Source organism: Corapipo altera, unplaced genomic scaffold, assembly GCF_003945725.1.
Source record: "Corapipo altera isolate COAL_440 unplaced genomic scaffold, ASM394572v1 0, whole genome shotgun sequence".
NCBI classification, from domain to species: domain Eukaryota; kingdom Metazoa; phylum Chordata; class Aves; order Passeriformes; family Pipridae; genus Corapipo; species Corapipo altera.
The window spans coordinates 13,050,572-13,058,786 of record NW_020884872.1 but is presented as its reverse complement, the minus strand read 5'-3'; positions in this window follow the sequence as shown (position 1 = coordinate 13,058,786).

Genomic DNA, 8,215 nt, shown 5'->3' with positions numbered 1-8,215 from the left:
TAAATAGGGACCATTAGAAGATCTAAATCCAAATACATTTTTCAGACACAAGCAACAAATAAAGATTCTTAGATCATGTTTCATTGTCTAGCCTTTCCCACTCCTTTGTTATTCAATATCCCAGCCTTTTCATGATGAAATTTCTCTAAATGAACACGTTGCCATACTTCTTTCACAGATTTTCCTCTGATATGTTATTTTTCGGCATTACACAGATCCCAGCAATGTCTTTGTTGAGACTTGAGAAAATTATGTTTTATAATGCCATGAAAACCTTCTCTGAAAGACCTTTGGTTTATTCAATATGCATTTTAATGGCAATTTCTACAAAAGAATTCTGTGTACTAATACACAATTGTTCACATCAGTCTTAGTTCCATTACTTCATTCATTGCAACAAGTTTTCTTGTCAAAACAAAGTATTTCTTATGGCTTCATTTATCTTCCTTTGCACTCAGGCCTTTGGCTCCCAAGCATTTTGGCTGCTTGTATCCATGAGCAGTTCAACAAGCATCACAACCTGGGTTATTTAAATTTGTCCTAGATTGGAGATGAGGCAGTATGGCACTTTTGCCCCTAAACTCCAGGGGCTGAAGTTGGTGGCTTTGTGCTCATGTGTTAGTGTGGGCTCTAATGTGCCTGTCTCAGCAGCCCAGCCGTTTGTTCTGACAGACATCAGGCCAGGTGCTACTCCCAAAACCCAGGCACTGTGGTAGCCTGGCCCGCTTTCCAGCCCAGGTCATGTTTCCAAGCCTTGTTTCTCAGAAACTGTAAGAAGCTTCTTGCCAACACCAAGCCAGTTCTCTCTTCAGGTCTCTCAGGGAGCATCCTGAAGACCAGCAGTGATTGGAAAAGTGCAGATGGATGGGTCAAAGCCCTTCCACAGCCTCCCAAGGGACAGTGATGGGCAGCAAACCAAGCTGCAGCAGTAGCTGGTGCTTGAGCTCCGTGATGAGGATACCACCAGGTGGGAGCAGGTCCTGCAGCAAACTCAGGACTTCTAGTTGCAGAAGGGGATACAGCAGGTGACTGTCCTGGAGTCCTGTGCTGATTTTATCCTGTCTTTACTGAGGGAGATAACTAACAGAGAAGGATGTAGAACAGGGAAGCCTTTGCTTGTGTGCAGCCTGCCACCAATAATGCCAAACAACCTGGTCTAGTGGAAAGTGACCCTGCCCACAGCAGGGGGGTTGGAACTAGATGATTCTTAAGGTCCCTTCCAATGCAAACTGTTCTGTGATTCCATGAACCATGCCTTTGGAGAAGAATGCAAGGCTATAAAGCACTTGCCCCTTGGTGCCTCATACACCTAGTGAGACCTGGGCAGTTTTATAGGCTTGTGATCTCCTACCCACAAGGATTAATCATATACACCTCTCATTCCCCTGTCCACTATGAATTCCAAGGCATTGCTTCACACCTTGGAGCACCTCATGTACTTTTTGTCTGACTGCACCTGTCCTGTGCTGTGATTTTGCTTAATGTCATGATGTTGGTTCCTTGCCCATAATATGATTTAATGCTTTATACTGTGGATAAAACATCCTGTTGATTCCAGATGACTTGTCATCATTTTTCCATAGGGAGTTTCAAGGGGTTCTGCTTCACCCACTGAGATTTTGTGCGTGGCCACATGCCTCTGTCACAGAGCAATAACCAGCACTGTGTTGGGAGGTTCCAGCAACTGTTTTTTCACCATGATTTTTGCCTCAAGTGAGAGGAGGTAAAGAACCTCCTTCTCAGACCCCTTTTAGGGGCTGGAAGCCAACAATTTCCTTCTGTGGGTCACAGCCCACTCTCCACTGGATGTTTTCATGGAAACCCTTGAGACCATCTAGCCTGGGATATTTCTGGTTAAGGACCAAGTGGTTACTAAGAGATAATGAAGGACTAGTGATGGCAACTTGGGAGCAATACTCTTGTGGTGGCCACAGAAAGACCCCTTCCTAAACCAGTCAGCAACAAACAGGAATAGGCTGTCAATCTGCCAGTAAAAGGCTTGGCAATATCTGGAAATATCAATTCTGTAATATCTGAGAATGGAAAGAGGGGAGAAACAGGCACTGCTGGCTGAGAGCAAGCACCACAGCATAGACAGTAGAGGACTCTGCAGAATTCAGTGTCTCCACAGGTTTGTACAGATAATTACACTAGTTTAACTTACAAACACAAATTACTGTCTGGACAATTCTTGAGAAATTCTGAACAGCCCTATGGAGACTACAGATGAGACAAGAAAATCTATTACACAGTCTATTACACAGCAACTAGACCTAGGCATGTCTTGACAGAGCAAAAGAAATTATTTGAAACTATTCTTAGATAGAAAACATCAGAATTCTAAAAAATAGGACTTCAAGAAATTATATTCTTCTAGATACCTCTCCCTCCTTCCACTTCTAAATGGCAGGGGAAAATTCCCACAGATGACCCAATATGAACCTCTCTGTGGTGTAAGCCATTAAGTTTCTCTCACTCCTTTGTGAACCAAAGGACTTGGGCAAAAATGCCAGAAAGCCAACCAATCTGGAGCTGAAGGCATTGAGGGGAGGAGCACCCATCCTGTCTCTTATGGTTTGCTTGTGGTTGATCACCTTTTACCATTTAGAAAGTCAAGTTTAAGTTTTTTAATAGAATCCATCTTGTTTAAACTCCAGCTATCAACTTCAGCTATGTTTTTCTCTAGACAAAAGTGAATTCCCATTACAAGTAAAGCACTATATGATTCACGTCTATTTTTTTGTTCTTGTTGCTATTAAGCAGCTAAAGATTTTTCAAGCCTTGGAATCCTTCTATACTTCTTCATGGCCTCTCCAGTTTTTGATCTCTTTGAAAAACAGGACCCAGCAGATAAAAACTCACCTTATTTCTACTATCTACTCCACTGTGAGCACCCCCAACCAGCACTACCCCTTTTTGCTCCATGCATATACTAGGCTCTTTTCAAGGTGTCGTCATTGCATCCCTTTATTCTTCTCTGAAGTCTCTGCTTTCCAAGATTCAGGAGTATCTTCTAGGTACATTACTTGCATTCATTAACCCTAGCCACATAATTCTGCATTTGGACACATTAAGACACAACTTCTTTAAATTGTTCAATTTATGAAGTAATCCACTCTGCGTGATGGTTCTGCATTATTGTCTTTTCCTCATGTACTCACTCCAACAACTTTGTCACAACCACAAATAAAATCAGTGGCAACACTATTATGACTTCTAGACCATGATGGAGCTGTTGGGCCATAACTGAGGTTCCAACTCCGCAAACAATCCAACTGTTTGGTTATTTCTGCAATGTTAACCTACTTCTTTAGAACTGTTAGTCCATCAACTTTTAAGCCATTTAACATGATACTGAAACTAAGGGAGACTTGGGGTGCGTAGTATGAAGCACATTACCGAAGTCTGCTCCCTCTACACAACTGTGCTGATCCTTCTCACCTAATCAAGCAATGAAGTTTGGTGTGTTTCCCAAGATCATTTTTCCTTAAGCCACATGTACTGGTTCTGGTTATATTACTACCCTTTTATTCCTTATCAAAGAAATCACGTTTTCTTTTCCATTATTTTGATTAGGACTCACTTTTAACATGATGGGCTGGCTTAGACAAATGGGACCTGGCCAATATCACCCTTTCTGAAATGGCTTAAGCCTTTTTAGATTTACATTTATTGTTGTAAATGAACCAGCCACCTCCTCTGCTGACAAAGGCCAGCAGGAGTGCACTTTGAGGTGTGTATCACTCTACATTTTCCCCATAGCTTTACTTCTCACTAGGCATTTCCTACTGATTAGTGTCCAGAAACAGATTATGAGGTCTAACAGATCTTTGGTCTGACAGCTTTTCTTTTGTTACACTCATTTTTAAGACTCCAGGGTTATTTGGATCTGCAGATTAAACTATCAATAGAATGACTGCTTATCCCTCATACTTCCTTCGCTTTGGGACATATTTTTACAAGGATTCCTTTTCAGTCTAACTGTCCCGAATACACCGTGCAGGAAAGTCAGCAGCTACTACAGTCATGAAGTAAACACTTTTACTACTGTTAGGTAATCCTTCTTACTCCTTCCTTTTTAGTCCAATGACTGTGGGTAAACATTGCTGCATGTGCAATACTATTAACTAAAAGAGAATGTTATGGAAGACATTAGATCCTTGGATAAGATGGCAGTATTTCCTTTTTATAGATGAGTTTCAAATAGAAGCTGGAAGACAGAAAAACTATTTGAGCATTTTCATGAGAATATATTAACAGGGGACTATTCTGGGAGAAATTAAAACAACCTCCCTTCACTTTCTTTCCTACCCAGTCTCTAATTCCCCTTCATCACTGTGGCTGCATAGGAAGAATACGAAAAGATCATTTCATCAGGTTCAATATGTTTACTGTACAATGGAGTAACCTTGACTCAACTCAAAATGACCCTTCATTGCCAGCTGATGGGTTCATCAAGGTTGAAGAGTGGCCACTAAAACAGGATCACGTAACTGGATGATAAAGTAACTATTTCATTGTAGATCAAGAAGCAAACACATCTCTACCCAAAGGCCTTTAAACCAGGCACCATAAAGCTGACAATCCTCAACTTAGCCTCTTATAACCTCAGGCTTAACAAAACAGGAGCTTCAGCTCAAGAAATCTCGGAGTGTTAGTCGGCACACTGGTGTTTGCTACAGATGTTGCCAATACCTCAAAAAGGATCTAAATAAGACACAAGATAAACAGGAAGGAACTGTGACTGAAAATGGCTCTTTACCAACTTTTACAATTTATTCTCAAGTACATTATCAAGGAGATGGATGGATTATCAGCCTCACTGACTTAGAGCTGTACCAGTTTTTCATGACGTGACAGACACACCAACTCCTTTTACTATCACCTAGATGGAACCTGATGGGAACATTGTTATAGCCAAGTGTCCGAGTATGAAATTATGAGCAGGTATCTCCAGAACTATGACTGCTAAGTTCGAGTATAATTTTAAGAGGATACTCAGCAAAAGCCACCAACATCATTTGCCTTTGTGAGGAAAGAGATACCTACTGCTGAGTGACACCAAAACAAACTCTAGGGAAAAGTATAAAGGAACAGTGGATCACAGGTAAAATCAGAGGTGGAACACAACAGTTTTGTTCACAGGACTGTGAACAACTGAGCTATAAACTTATATACAAGCTGTATTCTGTCTCTGGTGTATCAAAACTGACACAGTCCAACCACTAATCAAGGCCAGAAATCTTATTGGTTACAATATAGTTTTACCCTTTGCCTACTGAACTCTTCAAAAGGTGCAAGTTACAAAAACTTTCCTGCAAGTTAACCTGTGTTGTTCCAAAGTTGTGCGAGCACACCTACTGTATCTGCAGTTTCCAAGTGCGTTCTGCCTTTGGACACCTCTGTGGGCTGTGGGAGCAGAAAGGGCTGTGAATATCAGCTGCAAACACAGCTTCCTTCCTGGCAGCTGCACCCATGGGAGTCACCCTGTTTCTGATCACACCAGGTTGTCTGTGGCCTATTGGAAACCAGTGGCTGAGGACAACATTTAGGTGATGGCTTCATCAGAACAAAATTACTCAAATGACTCCGATGACTCAAAATCAGCTGGTATCTGGCTCCTGAGTGGTAAAGAACGAGGAGGTTAAGGTGAAACATTATACATTTACAGGGTAAATAGCCAGCCAGTCGAGAAGCTGAGATTCAGGTATTGCAAAACATCCAGCCATTTGCCTTTTAATGGCATTACAGTTTTCTGGAGGTCTTTCCCTGCAACAACATGACAACTAGATACACTGAATCTTGAGGGTAATGTGCCCTGTATTCTGAATTTCCATTCCCTATGTGAATGAAAAACAGAATAAAAGGTCCTTGGAACCAAAGAGCTGACAGGACATCCTGCTGTTCATTATAATTTTCTATGCACTTTACATTTGTTGAAAAAACTGGCTTAAAAAGCATAGAATTATTCAAGTTGGAAGGTCCTTCTGCAGATTGTCTCATCCAACCCTCCTGCTCAGAGCAGGGTCAGCTACAGCAAGTTGCTCAAGGCTGTGTTTAGTCGGGTTTTGAGTATCTCCAAAGACAGAGCCTTCACAATCTCTCTTGGAAATCTGTTCCTCTGTTTTGAGTAAATTCACAGTCTTAAACATAAGGACAAAAAAATAAATTTCCCAATTTTTTACTTTTCTGTGTTATATTTATCTTGCTGTTGCTAATGTATCCACCATCATCTTTCTCTGCTTGTTCCTTTAGCCTCTTCCATCCTGACAAGAATATTTACTTCTGACTATTTTACATTAGTATCACATGTAAGGTCAAGCTTGGAAAATCTTTTTAAGGTAAATATTTTAGGACTCCCTTGTGCAACACAGGTCTGGGCTTGATTCTACAAAAAGTTTAAGTCCAATCTTCATGGAACTGAATAAAATAATTTTTGAAGTATTATGGTGTCTCAGTATTATGGTGCATTGGGTTTGCATGGTCAGGTTTTAGTAGTGGAGGGGTTACAAACGTGGTTTCTGTAAGAAGCTGCCAGGAGCTTCCCCCACATCCAGCAGAGCCAATGCCAGGCCGCTCCAGGATGAACTCCCTGCTGGCCAAGGTGAGCTCATCAGGAATGACAGTAACACCTCTGGGATAACATTTAGGAAGAAAAAAAATATTATTTCCCAGATGTAATTGCAGCCAGAGAAGAGCAGAGTGAGAACATGTGAACAACTCTGCAGACACCAAGGTCAGTGGAGAAGGAGGGCAAGGAGGTGCTTCAGATGCCAGAGCTGAGATTCCCCTGCAACCTGTGGAAAAGTTCATGGAGAACTATCTCCCGTAGCAGGGACACCATGCTAGAGCAGGGGAAGGACTCCTCTCCCTGAGCAGTGGTAGAAACAACCTGTGATGAACGGACTGTAACTCTCATTCCCTGAGCCACTGGAGGGGGAAGAGGTAGAACTTGGGAAGGAGGGAGGGGTAGGGGGAAGGTGTTTTTAAGATTTACTTTACTTCTCATTATCCTGCTCTGATTTTGTTAGTGATAAATTAAATTAATATACCCAATTTGAGTCTGTTTTGCCCTTAGGTATTTGGTGACTGATCTCTTCCAGTCCTCATCTCAACTCATGAACCTTTGTTATACTTTCTCTCCCCTGTCCACCTGAGAAGGGGAGTGACAGAGCAGCCTTGGTGGATGCCTGGCATCCAGCCACAGTCAACCCACCTCAGTAAAGCTTGCAGGGTGCATGTTTATCAAACACTACACTGAAATAAACTACAGGCATTGCCCAAATTACATTTTATGCCTGTGTGTTACGATAGAGAAACCTAGTGTGTAAAATGAAAGTGGAGTCAAAGCTGAAATGAAGGTTCATTGGCAACATAAACACCACACATTCGCTGTTCTCAGCCAGATAAGTCACATTTGCATCACTTGATAAGTGCAACAGCCAACTTCCTCCCAGTTTACTTAAATGTTAAGAACGCCCCCTGAGAAAACCTCCTCGAGCCCTACACAAGAACAGCAACCAACTTGAAGGTACCTCCTCATCTCCATGAGGTTACTCATGGCACGTAATTTCTAATGCCTCAAAAACTTTAGGATGCATCTTACATGGATGAACAGCAACTCTTTCTTTAAAAAAAAATTGAATTAATTTTGATTAACTTTCATGACAAGGATGAGAAAACACTTCTAGGAAGGGCTTGGGTTTCGACACCACATTATTTCCAATTTTCTACGGCCCACAAAATGCGATCCCCCCCCCCGCCCTGGTACTGCTGTTATGTGAGTGCCAGCGCTGTCCCGCCATGCATGGAGGGGCCCCGTTCTGCGTGGGGACTGGGGGTCCAGCACCGCGCCCCGCTGCTTCCCGCTGTCCTTCTTGTTCCCAGTAACTCCCGTCGGCGGCCGCGCCCCGCGCCACGGTGACCCGAGGCCGCGCAACCCGCGGCCCTCGGCCCGCGTCCGCCCCAGCGCAGGGCCCCCGCACCCTAAAAACCTGCACCCTAAAAGCCCGCACCCTAAGAACCCGCTCCCCGCCGCGTAGCCCCAAGTCCAACCCCGCGGCAGGGCCGCGGAGTCCCGGGAACGCACGGCGGGGCCGGGCCGGGCCGCAGGCCTGGCGGAGCGCGGGGGGGACTGGCCCGGCATGGAGGGTCCGGGCGGGGCGGGGGTCCCGGGGCACCGCCGCGCTCCGGGGGGCGCACGCCGAGCCCCGGG